We start from the raw sequence: 19830 nt of genomic DNA on the forward strand, positions 1-19830 counted from the left end.
ATTTTGGTAATTTTTGCATAATACTTCACATGAGGTGTACATGTGTGAGAGAACTGCATTCATTCTTAATCCCTGCAGCAACTGTTTTATGCCCTGCAGAACATGAATATAAATTCTGGTATCTGTGATAAGCATATAAGGTCCTTTTTCAGAATTAGTCCTCTGCATTCACTGTGCTCTTCTAATTTGCTTTTTATCTGCTATTGTGGAGGCAGTGTTTTGCGGTTATACTTTTGTTCTTTGTTCTGTGCGTAAGGGTAGTAGACTGCAGGTTGAAAATGAGTGTACAAGTTATTGTTGGCATTAAGTTTCATGGTGCTAGGGTAAACTATTTGATAAAATGTTCGGTGTGAATTGGAGTCCTTGTGTTTTTTGTATTTGTATGGCTGGGAGGAAATCCACTTAATTGTTAAGTAACTGAAATTATTTTAATTTCAAGAAAATATACTGAAATTAGTTGGATTAATGTATTGATACATTTAAAATACTAGATGTTGTAGCCAATAATTAATAATGTTGCAGTCTGTCTTTTTTGTTTTATTTCAGTTTCTTTTGGCTCTTTTAAAATAGAAACAATTTAAAGATGCTATCTTTCAGTTCAACACTATTGCTAAAACAGTGGAAGTGAAAGGTTTGTACCATCAGCTTTAACGAAAGATACCTCACCACAATTGATGTTTGCTCTTTTAAAGGTATATTGCTAGCAGGGAGTGAAAGACGTGGTGAGAAATGTAAAATGGGGCTGAAGGAATAATATGATGGGCTGCCCTGTGTTAGCACACTCTTAGCACAGCTAGCACAGTCTCTCCATAGTGGTGAAAATTTTGGAGGGGCTGCTGCAGCCTGGAGTTCATAAGAGTTTAGGCATATAAATATTTTTATAAGCCAAAATACCCAGGTCATTCTGAAGTAAATGTTGAAGAAGAAAACTGGAAAAGCATAGGGAGTTCTTGCTGGGAGTTTAGCTGGAGGTTGTGACAAAAACCTAAAAGTAATTGACAACCACTGCCCAACTCTTCAAGGATCTCTTATTTGTTAAAGCCTGTAACAGTCAGCTTAGCTGATAAGGATATTTTTTCAGGCTGTGGGTTTTGGTTTTGTCACTATATTGCAAAGTAGGCTCTGAATCTGTTCCCATTTAAATCAATGGCGAAAGTCTCTAACTTTACTGGTGCAACGTTAGACAGACGTGAGGAAGGAAATTAGCACGATGCAAAGTGGTAACTGTTGTAACTGTTCTGGTTTCCTCTGGATTTCTGAGATTCATAGACTGTGGTTTCCTTGCTTTATAGATTGTCAGTCCACAGATAGTTTTGATCTGATGGATCATTGTATTTAATAATCATCACAGTTTTCTTGAAGACATCTTATACTGTGCATGTAATGCACAAATAAGTAGCATGTTGAGTCTCATTCCTAACTTAGTTCCTGACCATGTAGAAAAAATTAACTAAAGTATAATCACGCTTTTAACAAGAATTGTCTGAGTGGCCAAGGGATAGAGGCTAAACTTCAAATGAGTGTTAGTCACTGTTTGCTTGGTAGATCAGTGTGTTTCTTCATTAAAAAGTATTTCAGCATTTAAAAAAAAACCTCCTTTGCTAAAGAGGTTATGGATGATACTGTGTGCTGTGTATGTGCTGTGCATTTCTGACGTAAGCAGTGCTGAGCAGGGTGCTTCCCCGTTGGGGCTCCGGTTCCTGCTCGGCGCTGGGGGTGTCTGCAGGGGAGGGCCGGCTGATTTGCTGGATCCCACCTCAGTGGAATAGCGGCTCGTGCCTCCCGACGCCCCTGATTTTCAGCTGGCACAAGAATCACTTGCACAGGGGTGGGTTAGACTCTTTCCCCCATGTGGGTCAGAGATGCTTGCCTCCTGCTAACTTCCAGAGATGTTACTGGGTAGCTGGATGCAACTTGGTCTCTGAGACCAAAATGGCACTTTTGCTGAGCTTGTTACTTTTCCCGATTCCTTTCCACCATGCGCTTTGAGTCCTGCAAGGCAGGATTCTCCACAATGGCCAAGGAATCAGAGTTTGTTTATTTAAACAGTCAGGTGTTGGTGTCATACCCCCTCTGCTTGTTCTCAGTTTTAGGTTATATTCAGAAGTTATATCAACTTTATTTGAAAACTAAGGTGAAGAAACAACTTAGTGGAACTGATGCAGACCCTTCTAAGGACAAAATAGTATCAGATCACCATTCACTTGTATAACACAAGCTACATCAATATATAACCATTTTTTATTGGTTCATGTCCTCCTAGAGTTTGCACCAGTGCAACTAAATCAGATTAAAAATAAACATTTTAATTGGAATAGTAGGGGGGTGTACATGTGAGTGTGTGAAGACAAGAACTTAATGTTTGTATTACATTTTGTATGTGCTTATTTCTGTTGGGAAGCCTCACTGTCATCTACTGCCATTCTGCAATTAGAGCTGTTTATCAGGCATCACTGTCTTGCTGAGTTTATGGTAAACAATATTGCACAAGTTTGTGCACTGACATCCAAAGATTCAGAACTTATTTTGAATGTATGTTATGAAACACATTTCACTGAATTGTGTCACGTTGGTTTTTGTTGATAGCCTTTTTGTTTTCCTCAAAACATCACAATTATCTGGTATATCATAACTCCAGATTAAATATCAAGAACGCTATCTGGGGACTGTCAGATGTTAACTGCTGTGCTGCTGGTGGGGCTAATTGGTTTCTTTGGGATTGTCTTCATGGCACCGACACTCCCGACAACAATTCCATCTCCAAGCAAGCAAGGAAAACCTTGATCAAGTAGGTTTTAATTTGAGTTGGTTGATGTGTTGGAGTATAGAATGAGCCTGAATTAGGACAACTCATCTGCTAATACAGGCATTCTGTGTAGTTCAAATATTATTTTGTAACGTGATAGTTATCTCTTGTTAGTCTACCTGAAGAGAGGGGTTTTTTTCATTAGTGTAGACAGTTCACAAACTCTTCTGAAGCTGTAAGAGCTTTGAGTTTTCAGTATTTGTTGAGTATGTGGCAAACTGTGGAAAAAAGTCGTGTATAAAAAGAAAGCTATTATTGCCTGTCAATAAATAAGAATGGTCTGAGGATAATGACTGCAGTACAAGTAGAGTATAATTACTAGTTTATGAAAATTGTACTAAACTTTGAAAATTCATGCTCCAGAGATACGTGTTTCCTTTCAAAGAAAAATGGAGGGTTGTAAAGAAGGTAGACAGCTCCTATGAAATGGATTTTCTTGGTGGCATAGAGTTTAAAAGAAATACAAATTTAGACATCAGTTTTGACAGGGAAAAATGTGTTAGTCTCTTATTTTATACAGACCAGCTCAGTTGGTCTATTATTTTATACTATTAATGACACTTATTAAGTTACTTTTGGCATATCTGCTGCAGTCTGAAAAAATACAAAGCATCTATGGGCTTTTGAGTTGGGAAGGATTATTCATTTAAGAAAATTTACAGGCATAGTTTCAGCACCCTGTTTATAGAGTTGTGGCCCCCCATGCAGGCCCCCTCCCCAGGGCGGCAGTGTTTGCGTGGATCGCTGTTCGGGGGTGACTGCGTGATGGAACGCTGCCGCTGTGCTTCCCTGCCTAGCTGCACCAGGCTTATGGCAAGCCTGCAGTGTGAACTTTGATCTCGGGATCATCTCTACTGCAGACTTTTTATGACGACCACAGTCTTGCAAATGCTTATTCTCATGAACAGTATTATGAAATTCTGATTAATATATGTGGATATGGAGTCCTCATTAACTAGCTTGCTTGTATTTGATCTTGATGGAGTCAAACATATCCCAATTTATACTTACAGAAACTGTGAAAAGAAGTCCTTCTGTGACTGAAGTCCCACTATGATTTTTCTAGTTAAAGTTAAGGACCGGATTTTGCCCACCCAGATGTGTAAAGATCCACAAGAGGAGTCCAAGAGTGTCAAAAGTTGTGCAATTTTCCACCTACCCAAGGGTCGTCCACAGCAACATTTACTTGATGCAATGCTAGGCTTGGAAATCTGGACTTGCTGGCAAGAGTTAGCTGCCTTCACTCGCTTCTGTGAAACTAGTTGATTTTGCAGAGAGGGTAAATGAAGGCTGCACTTACTGTGAGACAATCAAATCTTTTCACTCATGGTCCTTGGAAGAAATCTAACTCCACCAGTAGTCTTTCTGGGAAGTCTTACTGTTTTGCAGTTTCTTTTTAGACATTTCATTCTGCCTTGACCTGAAAAAGGGAAATACAGTCCATATTTGTTTGTTTCCTGATGATTGAATTTGTTTCTTTGTCTTCCTGTAATCGGTGTTTAGAGAAAGCATTCCCTGTCTAGAACAAGATTTATGTCACACAATTTATATCCCACATCAACCAAAACTAAACATTTTGCAGAGGTTAGTATGCAGAATGAATACAATTTGGAATAAGGAAAAAGAGGTAGGTATTCTGCAAAAAACCCGTAGTGCCAGGATTCTTGTAATAAAGGTTCTCCACCGGCTGGCAATCTTGTGACTTTTAAATTCATCGTCAGTAAATTAGCAGGTCGGACAGGTTCTGCCTGAAAAGAATGCACAAGCCCAGAATTCTTTGATTTTTAATTACTAGACTGGATGAAAGTAAGAAGGTGTGGTCTTTGGCCCAGTGCAAGAGTCAGGAGCTGACTAGCTTCGGTGCCTTCAGGTACGTCTCAGCTTCCTGCCTGGATTTCTCCAGCTGCCATATAGGTGTGAGACTTGCCTCAGGAAGAAACTGAGTATATTCATGTTTGCAAGGTTCCTTGGAAATAGAAGTTGCTATGAACATAGTATCTCTTATATGCTGTCAGTATTAGAAAATGTTAGAAAATTGATCTTTTTTAAATAGACTTATATTTAATAAAAATACAGTTCACAGGGCTTCAGTTTAGTAGCATTCTTTCTTCTCTTTGTTGAAAGCAACTGAAAAATGCCCTCTCAGGACCTCCAGTATAAATATTTCTTCAATTTTGTGTTATGAGGTGCCTAAATATCTGACTTAAGAGAAAGCTTAAGATAGTGAATCTGTCATGAGAGAGAGGATGATATCTACCTGATTGAATGCATTTGATGAGGTGGACACATAGGGAAAAAATGTATTTTAAGAGTATTATCCATCCAAAAGTTTTTTGCTCTGCCAAATCCAAACGTTTTAGCAAAGATTGGCCTTCAAAATGGCTCAACTAAAAAAAAAAAAAAGTTTTTACTACGTTTAGTTTTGAGCTTTAGGATTCACTTTGAGGCATAATTTACAAGATTCTTTGTTTATCCATTAGAATTAAAAGCCTAAAAAAAAAAAATTATGTGTAATTTCTTCAGATGGCCCTGGGAGAAATGGGGCTTTAAGAAAAAGTATTAAGTATTGCAAAACTTTGTAACATTTGTGTAGTTGCAACACAAAGAACATGGGGGGGAAAAAAAAAGGGTGCAAGGTCACTGCTAGGTTCTAGTTTTCCAGTAGTGGAGTTTCCTTATTTCATTTACTTTACACAGTCTCTTATCATGGTTAGAAATATGAAACTTAAATACTGTTCCAGGCACATCAGGAGTTTGTTCTATTGATTCAAGCACCATCATATCTTTGCTATACTTAATTTCACTTAAGAAATATATGAAATAGCTGGAAATCATTTGTGTTCTGGGCTCTATTCTACTTCAGTTCAAGTGCTATGGGTTTAAATTGTTAACTATTCATCCACATATCTCGTGATTTGCATTTCATGTGTCTGCAAGTGTGGACAAGAGTGTGTGATATCACTGTGGAGGAGAAGGGTTTGAGCTGCTCTCTCCAGCTGTAGAGGAGTCTCGCCCTGCCCTGGGGGCTGCTTGGTAAGTGCGCGCTGTCAGTGCCTCCTGGCAGAGCACCCGACGGCCGAGGGAAACGTGTTGGGAGTTGAAGCTGGGGCTGGTTGCGCAGCTGAGCAGAGAGGAAAACTGGAACAGAGTTTGTCTTTGTATAGAGATTGCTCTTTTTTTTTTTAGTTTGCTTTTTTCCCCTATAGATACAGCTTCACCATTTAGATGTTTAAATTCACAACCAAAATGACTAGAGCTGGAAGGATTCAAGGAGATAAAATGTTGGGGAATGGAGGCTGTGTTTGCTGGTTTTGTTGCATTTCTGTTTTAATTGCAAAAAGTTGTCATTGTACTTTGTAGGCTACAATACACATGCACAGATATCACAAGGTTTTATTACTTGGTGTGATATATACACTCTGACTTATAGGAGGTGCAGTGAATTGTTTCATTAATCCTTTTCCGCTATAGTCAGTATGATTAATTTGGGTGGCGATATTTGCTTTGCTTTCTTTGATACAGGAACTTAACATTGCATGACTGAAGATTTGATTTATGGAGATTTAGATATCTTAAAAAAGGAAAAAAGCAATAATTTGACTTTTTTCTTGTTTTAAACAGTTTTAACATAATTTGTTGTTCTTGCACCACAGAGTAGCATTGTCCAAAGTATATTTTAAAATATTTTTGAGAACTTGATATGATTAGGAATGATTTAATAGCATATCTACATGAACAAAATCTGAGATAGATAAAATAAAGCATTTAAAAAGAATAGATCATTAAGTTTCTTTAGCTAAGCTGTATGCTGATGTGTTTTGGATTTTGTTTAAATTAAGTCAATAGCTTACATGGGGAAATGTATTTCACATCAATTCTGTTTTAATAATTTATAGTGATAATGATATAAATAAAAATGAACCTGCTTTCTTTAGAAATAATTCTAGACACATATACATATATGTATATAGATACGTGTGTGTATATATACATAGAATAGATAGCACTGTTTTTTTTTTAAGTGACTAGATGCTTCATATAATCCTAATCTCAATTACTAGTATATTTAATGGACTTTAACTGACTAAGGTGTGGTTTTTCCATGCTAAAAGTCTGGCTAAGATTGGTTTTGTTTGTTTGTTGTTTTGTTTTTAATTTTCCTTAAATTGCATTCAAGATGAGTCAGCTATTTCCAAAAACAGGGGTAGGATAGGACATAGTGCGTTATTTTGTCCGTGTTCAGAAGACAGTTCTGATGAGCTGCTTTTCTGGAGGAGGGGTTTGAAGCCTGACCTTTGTCTCACCGGTGTGCTTTCTACTATCCACACAAAAATTGGTTTAAAATAAGCTAACAAGAAGCTTGAAGGTGCCAGCACCTAGCTCTTGGAACGTGTCTGCCTACGCCAAACATACACCGGCTCCGGCTCCTGTGGCGAGCGGAGGTGTCGGCCGCCCGGCGGTGCTGGGCGCTGGGGGGAGCGTGGCTGGGATGCGGCCAGCCCCAGCCTCGCAGGCAGGAGGGCACCCTGCGGCCGGGGGGCCGGGGGGGGGGGCGCAGTTTGCAGAGCTGCAGTGCATGTTGGCAAGAGAATATGGGATTTGGGACTGGTTGGGCAAGAGTTTAGGACGAGTAGGTACTAGTAAAAGGGTATTGGAAATGCCCATGGGGGTCCAAGATGTGGATAACAGCACTAGCTGCAGGAGAGCGAGATGGGAAACGGAGGCCAGGCAGGAGAAGCAGAGGGGAGCATGACCAGCTGAAAAGGGGACAAGACAGAAGGGGCTGGTAAGCGTTCCGCCCATGTGGTGCGGATATAAACGTTTCAGCCTCCCTGTTAATCCACATGGGTATTCGTACAGCGGAGCAGTGGAGAGCATTTAATTTCCCTTTTAGAAAAATTCAATATTATAGTTGCTCAAAAACTGTGTTGAAAAGAAACTTTGAAGATGGCAATTAAATTCAGCTTCTATGTGGCAGATGCAGGTTACAGAGCACTCCTTATCTTACCATCAAGCTGCTTTTCACACAAGGCTTTAGTCTTATTTGGTGAGATGGGTAGTGCCTTCTGAAGGAACTCTGATTTGATTTGATTTTTTCCTCATTGCCTAGTGTGGGGCCTAAACTTTTTTTCTCCTGCTCACTATTCAAACAGAGCTCTACAGACAGAATTATTTAATTCCTTTTGAGTTTTTCTATGGTGCTTATCACTGTGCTGTCACAGAGCTTCATAAACATTTAATTAAATCTTTACAACACCTCTTTGATATGATTCAGTTCAATCCTGCTTCAGGACCAGAGCCAGTAAATCTGTCTCTGCACACAGTGAGGTGACGTCCTGAGGGAATATAATAGTCTGTGAGGAAATCAAAGATTATTTTGCAGTACAGCTGCGTCAGTGTGGCAAATCAAGGTTACCCAGAAAGTCAGAATTCTGGCATATTTTAACTTCTGAGTGATTTTACAAACACTGTAGTGCTCTTTAAACGTTTTTTTGTGTTAAAAGTTATATATAACAGTCTTTGTCCTGAGAACAGCTTGTTAAGACAGGTAAGGGAAATGGCAAAAAAAAAAAAAAAAATCCCAGCTCAGGCTTTTTGGCTTTTTTATTTATTATATTTTGTAACCTTTTTACTACTTCCTCCTTTTAAAACAAAACCAAGGAAAAATAACACAGCTGAGAATACTGGCAGAGCCAGACTTGCTTCTGGTATGGGCATGTGCGTTTCAGTGCTGCCTGGTTGGCAGAGTAACTGCAGTAGGGCTCCTCGCACGCGCTGGAGTCTCACCTCTAGATAGATTAGCAAAACTGACATAAACTTAGTTATGCTCAAGATTAAGGCTGTAGCTGAGAGCTCTTGATTTTACGATACAACATTATACTTCTGTATGTGGTTTAAATGCTTGTTGGTGTGTGTTATGTTGATTTATTTTTTCATTGATCATCATTTCAGCGAATCAGTGATTCAGACCAGTGATGTGACTCCTTATGGCCGAGGCTGCAGCCGGAGCTATCACTTTCATGTGACAGTTCAAGTGCTCTTAACTCTTGGAAGCAGTAAGCCCAGAATTTCTGGTAATATTAGCACTTATGTAATTAGGCTTTTGCTCTACGATTTCCCTCCAAAAAATGTACTCGTGAACAACTGAAAGTGTAATCTGTCTGGAAACTGCAGTAATCCCACTTCAGTGGGATCACTTTGTCCTATCTCATAAGATTCACTTCAGGAGGAGTCCTGTTCTTCTTCTAGATGTAAAAAAAAAAAACACTTTCTAATTATTATTTAATGCTAACTAAATGACTTTTTTGAGCTGGTTAGGGTATTATAATGCTGGCAGTCTTAAGGGTTGATAACAGTGTATGTTGTCTTGTTTTTCTAGGAAGTATCTGTAGGCAAATAGTAGTATTTTGTATAATAAATCAGTTGGCAATTGCGTTCTTGCTGTGTATGCTTGCTGTATTGAATGGTGTCATACTACCAGGATGTTTCTGCTGAAATATGGTCTAGCAATAGTTTAAGCCTCATTGTAAAATTTAGTAATTCTCTACTGCCTTATTTCACAATGGTATTGGATTGTTTTTATTTCTAACCATGTCCCAAAACGGAATTTGATACAGTAAGTGTGAGCCATAATTTTACATTGTGGGTGGAAGGCTAAACTGAAGAGTTAAGTACAATTTTCTGTCCTGCCAACTTCTATGTCTGTGAAAGGGCAGAACGCAGTAAATTCTGTGCAGTGGATCTCTGGACAATTTAATTCCGGTTCCACATTAGTGTATGGTCATTGCCTAGGTCTTGATTAATACATTTATATTCTTAGTTAAATTTTGCTAATGAGGTTTGCAGTATAGCTGCATCAGTGATGTTAGAATCCTCATTTAGGGTTGCTGTGATATTAGAATAAAACAGAATCTTCTTTGTTTGTTATGGAAATGCACGTTTTGCTAAAAAATGGTGCAAATTGTAACTGTCTTCCTTGTTTTTTAAGGGTTATTTTACTTAAGTTTTTGAGTGCAGGCCTGAAATAGATGAGTATTCTCTTTGTATAAATATGATTAGCAGCAAGATAATATTTTCATTCAAGATGGATACTGTTGTCTCTGTACAATATATTCATTGCTTCATGGAAGATAAGGGGACTACTGGAACCAGTCCTAATCAACACAGCCTTCCAGAATGTTACATTTGTATGTAGTCTTCTGATTTACAAGTCATATATGGAAAATGTGTGGTTAAGTCAGTCATTAGTTACAGTGATAAAAGAGGTTTTGCTTATACATTTATTTCCTTTTAAGGCACACTGACCCTTGCACATACAAGACACTGTGTAAATATATATTTAATATTCTAAAATATATTTCATATTCTGCATCTCTGAAAAGGTTTGTTTCAGTAATGCATCATCTTTCATATGCATGATATGCATAAAAAGGAAAAAAATTATTCATTCAGGTATTGCAAACTTTTCCAACCAGATGAGATTCAGTGCTATGCAGTGAATACTTTGTACGAAGTATGCACATCTTAACTGTAATCAGCCCAGACTGATGACCTGTATTATGTTAAGCTAGATAGACTTAGGCAACAATTTAAAAGCAAATGAGATTTATGCAACTTCCCATTATATTTTTGTAGGATAATGAATTCTAGATGTTAATACTTCCACGAAACTAGTGCTTTTGACCCTTATGTTCTAAATTAGGTTTAAACAAAGGTCTGAGAGAGGTCCTGTAGGTCCTATAGCTGAGAGGACCTCAGTGAAAGGGAGTAAAAGGTCAAGAGGCAAATGACCGAGATGAAGATGGATGAAGTAGTACATAACTGAAAAGAGGATCTTCCATTTCATTTTTTGGTATTGGTGCCCCATGACTGTGTACCTTTTGGTATTGTGTGTGCTTTGGCCCGTCCTGTTGCTACAGAACTGGTATATTGCCCTTCACTCACTGGCACCCTGGTAGGTAGAACTAGAGAAGTGTAGCAGCTGTAGCTGCTACAGCGGCTCTGAATTTTAGGGCTTGGATTACTGAGTGTTACACTTTGATTAGGAAGGGCTGGAAGGTTGCACTGTGAGAGAGGATAGGAGGCTCTGGGGTGCTTGGTAAGATAGGGTGAAGGAGCAAAGTAGGGGATGGAATTTGGGGCAGTAGGAGAACGTGTCTTGAGGAGTGAGGGTGTTCCTGTATAGAAGGAAAGAGAGTAGCTTTGAGATAAGAGAGAAGGGATATTACAATGGGAAACACTCTGTGAAAGGTTGAGGAGATTCTGGGGACACTTGGGAATGTTTGTCTTGTTTGGGAAGGACTGAATTTCAGGGAGTGGAAGTGTAGTGGAGATGAGCTTGGGGGAAGGAGTAAGAACTAAGCTCACTGAAATGCAAGAATCTGGTAGTGAAAGGGGGGAGGAGGGCTTCTAGGGTGTCAAAGCCCTTGTATGAAAGGGGCTGGAATTGCCAGAGTATCATTTACATCTTAGCATCTACCAGTGGCACCTTGGTCTAGTGACAGGAAAACCCAGACCAGGACCTTCAGTCCTGCAGAAAGTGACCTGGTTTGCACATGTCAGCACACCCGAGTCCTTTTTTGGTGTTGAAGACTTTGGTAGTTCTAATCCTTTCCTCTCTACCTCTGTTTTCCCCTCAGTACTGGAGCTAGCCTGCCTGCTACTGCTGGCCCTCCAGCTGTAGCAGTGGAGTTAGCCAGGCAGCTGCCTCCAAACCAAATGGCCAGCAGTCGAGCTCTTCCTGCTTCTCCATCAGTGGTGACTTTAATTGTGGTCAGTCTTCTCTCCCTGCCATCTGTTTTCACAGAAAGCACAAGAGTGCAGTTATCTTTGAGAACTGTCTTTGAAATACTATGGAAACATGCTCACCATTTTGAAGTTTGGGGTAAGCAGGGTGACAGGCAGTATGGTTGTATAATGCATGTTTTCTTGGAGTACCAGATTAAAAACAAGTAAGAGGTAAAACCTGATAGAGCTTTGAACTCCGGTAGTGTTCACTCTCAAATTACTGCAGCATTTGTCTCTAATATCACGCCGCATTGGTAAAATCTTTGGTGTGAGTAGGATTCATCAAAGGGAAATTTTGACTTCTTACTGGTAAATCAGAAAATAACATTTATTAGTTAGGTCTTATTTTTTTTGGTTGTCGTTTGGAAGCCCTGTGCTGCTATTGAACTTTACATCCTGTACCATGGTCTCTGCTATTAAAAATGATAATAGTCAGGAGCACTCTGACCACCATGTGCCATAAGAAAAGGCTAGTGCCCGCTGCACAGGGGGTAAAAGAGATGTGAGATGTGTGCAGATATAATTCCCAATGCTTTGTTGTTTTGTCAGAATGCTGAAAATTAATAATACAGTTTTTTTGCTTAATATAAAATGTAAAAACTTTTATTTAAAACTCTTTGTTTTCATTTTTTGGAGGAGCAAAACACAATAAGAAAAACAATCTCTTTTTCCACTAGGGGAAAAAAAGTTTTGATAGACAATTTCCAGCAGTCTCTACATTGGATTTTGGGGTTGAAAATGCCCTTTCTGGAAGTGAGAATGTCTTGTGTACCTGCAGCACTGGAAATGGTAACTTTGATCTGTTAGAAAAAGGAGGGTTTCAGCTTCGTAGTGATAGCATATCGCTCACTGTCAGTACTTGAAAGCATCTATGAACTCTGAAGTTGATATTTATATTTTGGAACAGGGAGGGCTGACCACTTTTGGAAATTGTTGGGGTTTTTATTTCTTTCCCTCTGAGATCAATGAAGTTGTACTCGTCAGCTAGGACTTTCTCTGTCATAGCTCATGGAATGACTAAAATTCACTATTCTACGCCAGTGTGATATGCAGTACATCTGCACATGTGCGCATGTATGAACTGTGTGTATACATCATATATACAATCAAAACATATTCTTTCTACTTTAAATAATCTAAGTGCAACCTTTTGATAAATGTATGTGGTATTTCTTGTTTCTTATTTTCTTCTGTTTGATCCAGAAGACAACATATCATCAGCATCTAGAGCAAAGCCACTGTTCCCCGTGTGGCCATGGTTTTTGTGAACACTAGAATTTGGAATAAGTCAATGTGTGTTTAATTTTTGTAGGGGGGTAATAATTTTGGGGGGATAAAATACTATTTTAATAGTAGAGAACAAGACCCTCTGTTGTTAAAGGATACCCTTAAAACTGGAATGAAATTTCAATATTAATTTTTACGACAAATGAGTGAGTTTCAAGTTATATAATTGGATTCTGTAATAGGTTGTTGTTGAGATTTTCATCTGAATGTCTAGGATAAATAATTACTTTAATGTTTAAAAGCTAGAGTTAATTAGTAACAAAAGGTGTAATTGATTGTACTTCATTGCTCTTAGCAAGATAGCGTTGGAATTCATATTTTCAACTCATTTATAAGGTTGTACCTATGTTGCCTGTAATATTTTCAGTCTTTGTGAAAGCAAGCTCAACTTAAGTAGATTTACATACGTTTACGTCTATGTTGAATTAGGTCCTGTGAGCATCTTATGTCTCACCAAGCTAGCAATAAAGAGGAAATCTTTTCAAAGACTTTAGCAATCTTAGAGCCCTTTTCTTTGTTTCTATACCCTATAATTAGTGGGGTTTTGAAACTGGATTTGCTTCTTCTCTAAGATTAGGGATACACATAGTAATTTTGAAATCTAGCCTCTAAACATGGTCTGGCTCCTAACTTTTTTAAGTAAAAAAGCGTTTTACATGCCTGAGTTGTTCACATCAAACTGACTTAAGGTTGGCTTTTTTTTTTTTTTTAAATGAACCGTTTTCAGGTTTTTTTTTTTCTTTGCATTGTGTTTTAACTTTGGTAGATTTACCACTTTTGGAAAAATAAAGTATTTTCTTTGCTCTGTTTGAAAAAATATTAGGTCATGCCAGAGTTAACACTTCACTGTTTGCATCTGGAAGCTCTGAGATTCTGTGTTTGAGACTCTTTGTAGTTCAAGATAAATTGTGCTTCTGATTGTTATCAATCCTTTAGAAATTTAAATTACTATGCAAGTAACAGGAAAGATTATCAAGATTTTAATTAGCAAATAACAATTTTTTTGACCTCAATAAACTAGGTTTATTTATTGCTCATTTTAGCTGATTTTAAAAGTGTTTTTTACACAATTTAACAGACTAAAAAGAGAAAAACATGAACAAATTGTGAAATGTAAAGTATTACTGAGAAATTAAAAATATTCTTGGTAAACCTGATTTTCATTGTCTGGTGTTGAGTTTGAGCGAGTAGTCTAAGAATGAAGGCAAGATAAATCAGGTGCTACTGAATACTTTTCTCCATTGCATTTCACCTCTGAGAGCTTGGAAGTGATCACCTGGTTCGGTGACTGCAGCTGCCTGCAGTCTCTCACAACTGTGAAACAGCAAACCATGTAGGCTGCATGCCTTTGCTCACCATTCATTTAAAACCTTAAAACCAGAAAAAACAACCCAAAAAAAGGATTTAAGCCTTGAAACTACCAGAAGTAACAACTCTTGTGCCAGAGTAAGAGAAGAGAAGATCATCACAGACATAGCTCATGTCCTGGGTCACCGTGATCCAACTGATAGAAGCAAAGTGGGTTGCTTCCTAAATGGCCTGCTCCTCTTCCTGGAGACAAGAGGTACCCGCTGGAGCAGTGGTTTATTGCCAGGGCCTCCTGTATTACCTTCTGTACCTACCTCCAAGTTTGACCCAGAGGGCTGGACACTGCTATTGCTTAAAAAAAAAAAAAAGGGGGGGGGCAAGAGAGAGAGGAAAAAAGAAATGATGGCAGTTGCTATGAAGAGTCGTCCATGCTCTGCAGTGGCAGCTACAATCTAGCAGTAGGAGTTTGTCCCTGCCTCTTCTGTCCTCTGACCCTTTCTCCACTTATGCAGAAGTGGATTTGTGGTCCCTGGTGTACAGTAGCAGGGTGAATTTAGTTTGGAGTTGGAAACAAATAGCTTTCTGGAGATGATGGAGGGAAAACTAAATTCTTGGAAATAAGTGGGAATGAGTTGCTGCTAATGAGGGCAAGCTTTAATTAACAAAAAGGGTTTTGAGTTGTTAAATGTTGCTTTGTTGATCTGATATGAAATGGCTGATTCTAAATTGATAAATATTTACAAAGAAGTGTTCTGAAATATTTTATTACATTTATGTTGATATACATATAGACTTTTTTTTTTTAATCTCTATGTATGTGTCTTCACAAACAAAAACAAAATCCAAGTCCCAGTCAAGACAATCCATTAACATCCATTCCTGAGTGCTGGTAGGGCTTGCAACTCTAGATATTCATGGGGGTGGTATTCTGTCTTTTCAGTGTCCCTGCAAGCAATGGTAGTAGGGGACTGAAACCAAGGTTCCTGCTGGCTTGGTCCTTCAGGGAATAGGGAGCTTCTGAACTTCAGTTATCTGACAGTTCATGAATATTAATGTGGTGAGGGAGATGTGCACATTCACAAAATACTTCCTTAGTAGATATTGCTATTCTAATACTGTATTTATTTATTTATTTATAGCAAGATTGTGTAAGAGGAAATGAAAAGAATGAAAGAGAATGTAAATGCTGTTGAAATTTTTTTGCTGTGACTTAGTATCATTGGTAAAATTCTCAGGCACAAGCCTAATATTTCAGCCTTGAGGACCTCCACTGATAATAGCATCACCATTTTTTGTGTTCTGTAACATTTGCCATATTGTTGAAATCTTTAGCTAATAAAGTACAGGTGAAATAAGAACGTGTGCATTAGCCTTGGCAGAGATGTTCTGCCCACTGGGGCTTTTTTCTTTAAAGGTTGTAAAAGGGATAAGTTAGTTTGATGTGATTAATGTCTATTTGCTATGTACCTTTAGGTAGAAAACTTACGTGATCTGTAAGGATGTGTATTTTGATAAGAGCTGTTCATGGCTGTCGTGGTCATTCCCCTGTGCTTTGGGAGAAGGGGAAAAAAAACCAAAAAGGTATGTGTTGTAGTATCCGGGTCCCTGAGCAAAGGGTTTACTCTTGTATTACGTTTGTTTATGTGGGTCTTGGAGGCATGGCTGTTGAGACAGCTGCTTGCAAGAAACTTTAAACATCGCTTTCCTGATCATGCAGTAATTTATCTCTGAGTTTCCCATTTGTAACATATTTTTAATTATGCTTTCTTATCAGATCTGAGTTTGTTTAAAAACAAAAGCCCCATTTTGCTTAGATGAGAATCTTTGCTTTTTTTCTGTGAAATGTATTTTAACCGGAATAAAAAATTTAGGTGGTTAAGTGCAACAATTTTACAGTTGACTGTGCAGAAAAGGAAAAGCGGCATTTTTCCTTCAGGCACATCGCCACCTAGCAGCTGCTGACTAAAATTTATTTATTTATTTATTGTTGAAGGAAAAAGGCGCAACCTGTTGCTGAAGTATTCTTGCTTTATTTCTCCGCCTCTTTCCTTGAGGGTAATGCGGTATCAGCTAATATTTGGTACGTCATACATGCCCGTCTGAGCTCGGGAACTGTACCAGGTAGTTTTGGCTATTCAAAACCGGAATTACAGTGGGGAATGCTGCCTGATGTTTTATGTCAGAACGTGTCTCCCCTCTGTAAAGAGTTAGTTTTCTTCTCTCAGTTGCAGAATTGGTCGCTCTAGAAATAGTTGCCCTGTGCTGCCGCTGAAGGGTGAGGTTCGCGTTGTGCCTAGGTGGCTGAAGCGCGCACCTCGCTCTAAGGTGTCGGTGCTCGGGCGGGAGGCACCACACCCCCTAGGGAAGGGGCCGGCGCGGCGCGGCGCGGCCCCGAGCGCAGCCCGGCCGTGCAGCGGCCCCGGTCCCTTCGCTCGAGCCCTTCAGCGCCGCCGCCCGCGGCGAGGGAGGGAGGGAGGGAGGGGGCGCGCGGGGGGGCAGAGCGGCTCTGCGGGGCCGCGCAGGGCTGAGGGCAGCAGAGAGGGGGCAGAAGTGCTCCGTTATAGCTTGCTGGAAAAGGGGGGTTCTAAAGCAGCTCACTGCGCATTTAAATGCTGTAAAAAATCACAAAAACTCAGTCTCAAACCTGGTATTATGGGCTTGATGCCTTAAGGAATTCTTTGTAAGAGCCGCTGTTTAGAAACATGAAGCCTGCGGAGATGTTTCAGGGCAGAATCTTTCATGAAAACATTCAGAGAGAGAGAGAGAGAGAGAGAGAGAGAGAGAGAGAGAGAGAGTGTGTGTGTGTTGGGGGGGTCAGTTACCTCTAGGGGGTGCTGTTGTGTTAAAAGTTTCCCTGTACTAAACAATTTATATATAGATACGGGTGTTTATCTGTTTTACAAAAGAAAAATGCTTGCAATGTTATAAGAAGTACTCTAGTTAATATGAAACGTAGACAGTACAGCAGATAAGTGTATTTGCAAATATCGGTGTGTAGAAGAAAAGTTCCTGGGATGATGATAATAGCTTGTTTTTCACTATATATTACACATGGCCTGCCTATGTGCTGATTATTGATTTCAGTTCAATGGAAGGTATCTCAAGCTGGCAAAATGTTGGATGAATCACTAACCAGGGAGTCGGGAATTCTTTGCTCTCAGAACCAGAGTACATTACAGGAAAGTAAAACCTGGCACTATGTTAATATCATGCTAGCATGGCAGTTTTTCATGTTAACGTGTGCTCAGTTTAAGCCTGTTGAGCTTTTGAAAGTTTCATTAAGTTTTTCTTTCAAAGAAAGCTTCCATATGAATGAATTTTGGATGAATCACTAACCAGGGAGTCGGGAATTCTTTGCTCTCAGAACCAGAGTACATTACAGGAAAGTAAAACCTGGCACTATGTTAATATCATGCTAGCATGGCAGTTTTTCATGTTAACGTGTGCTCAGTTTAAGCCTGTTGAGCTTTTGAAAGTTTCATTAAGTTTTTCTTTCAAAGAAAGCTTCCATATGAATGAATTTTGGTTTTAGATATATTGAGATATATTCACATAAATAGTTTTCCTTTCCTATTCTTTCACTAGACATTCTCTTACTTTCAGTATTTATATTTTAATTTAGGAATTCATAAAGCACCCTATGTTTGGTACCAGCTTATTATTTAATGTGAAGCATCCAAGTCATTACGTAACATGTGACTAGTGTTAATCATAGTGCTTGCTTGTACTGCCAAAAGCTATTCACATAGTAAAATGGTCATCACAGTCTAAAAACCTATAGAGCAGTGATCTTAACTTCTTTATTGGTGTCTGGACAGCAACAGTGGGCAGTCGGTGGTTTGCAGGGAATATCAAACAGTGCTTTTCCAATCAACTTGAAGAAACTTGTATCTTAGGGTATAGAAGGGAATTTGAAATATTGGGCTTTGAGCTATAAAGCCCTTGTAGAGCTAGTGTGTTATGTGCAAACGCTGTCTTGTAGACTGCTGCTCTGAAAAGTTTAGATATTGCTTTCTTTTCTCCTCCATCACCTGCACTTCTAACAAAAACTTAAGTATTTTAAACTGGGAAGCTTAAATACTTATTTCTCCTTATCCTTCCCAAGTGCCCATAAAATGTTTTCTATTAACATAAATTCAGTGATGTTCTATTTATTAAAAACTATACGTGTCATAAATATTTTTCCCCAAAGCTTTGGCATATTTTACATAAGAAACTTATATTTCTTGCAGAAGAAACTTTTGTTAAGGTTACATGCATTTTTTTTATGTCAGTTTATATAATTAAGGAACTAGCTAACACTTTTCTTTGTCTTTGTTAAATGATAAGTTTGTCTGTAAGTAAAAGATAGGAAAGAGGACATCTGAAGCATCAATATAGAATATCTTTGAATTTGAGTATGCACAAGATGATGTGGTACTTCAAATTTCCAGTCCCCCTGCTTGAAAATCATAATGTTCCTTTCTTTATTAAGAACATTCTTCTTTCTAGAAAATACCATGCATTACTTTGGCTGAAGATAAGTGGTTACAGCTTTAGTGGTAAGAAAACCTGTGAGGCAAAAATATGACTGCAACCTTTTTATTAGTTCCTATTACCCAGAAGATGTATTGTTACTTCAGCATTAAGTACCCACAAGTTTTTATACCATGTTTAAAGTCCTAGAGATTAATCTTTCTAATTAAGAGAGTGCCTTTTTTGTTCCATAATAATAATCAAGAAAAGGCTGTTTAACCTTAGTCTTTCCAGTAATGCAAAATTCCTTTCAGTTAGCTTGTTCTCTGTTGTATTGTATTTAATATCATTTAACCAAGTTACCCAGTCTCGCTGAAATACCCACAACATTCAAGTAGTGCTTGTCAAAATGCTTTGACAAAGTGTCACTCCATGAATTGCCTCTATAAATCTATATACCTTCTCTAAGATACAGAAGAAATTCTGAAGGTGGAAATGGGAGTTTGGTTCTTTTCCCCAACTGCATTCTGTGTACCGTTAAAATTCTCCCTCCCAATCAGGTAGAGAAGAGTTATGCTCCAAGCCAAAGAGGGCAGACAGAGGCAGCGGGAAGATTAAGACTCCATTAGTTCTTTGTTTGCCTTAGACCAAACTTTCCCAGTATTTATTTCATTTTTCCTGTCAAATCAGACTTCATGTGTTGATCTGCCACAGGAAGTGCGGACTGGTGCCCATTAGGGTAGCACAGGCTTACATGCATACAGATGGTTCTGCCTTTTTGCGATGGTTCATACACATCTGTGTAAGCAGCTGGCATCTTTAAGATCAAGGTTTGATCTGCAGAAGGGCAGACCACATCCTGAGACGAGAACAACTGCTGTAAAAATCTCCATCCTCTGTGTCATTTGAACTGGAGCTTTAACAGCCATTAAAAATCCAGAGTCCAGCTTGTTTAACTACTAGTATTCCTCAAGGATTTCAATGCAGCGGTGGGTGCGTATGAGTATACCGTACCTGTGCACATACATGCAGGCATACCTGCTGTATCTTATTTCTTTAATTTCAATTCTTACTATCATATCAGAGCTGTGAAAACTCTGTTCCGCTAGTGTAAAATAGCATTACTTTTCATTGCAGCAATATTGGGCTATGTCTGAGGCCATGCTGAACAGGAGTCACAGACATTT

The 19830-nt window shown here is 38.8% G+C and overlaps 1 protein-coding gene across 1 annotated transcript in view; it reads left to right on the plus strand.

Annotated features, from left to right (window-relative positions):
- Positions 1-19830, plus strand: part of VGLL4 (vestigial like family member 4) — a 91016-nt gene that overhangs the window by 20644 nt on the left and 50542 nt on the right. The window lies entirely within an intron of this gene.

The sequence above is a fragment of the Apteryx mantelli genome, chromosome 12 (assembly GCF_036417845.1).
Source record: "Apteryx mantelli isolate bAptMan1 chromosome 12, bAptMan1.hap1, whole genome shotgun sequence".
Classification (NCBI taxonomy): Eukaryota; Metazoa; Chordata; class Aves; order Apterygiformes; family Apterygidae; genus Apteryx; species Apteryx mantelli.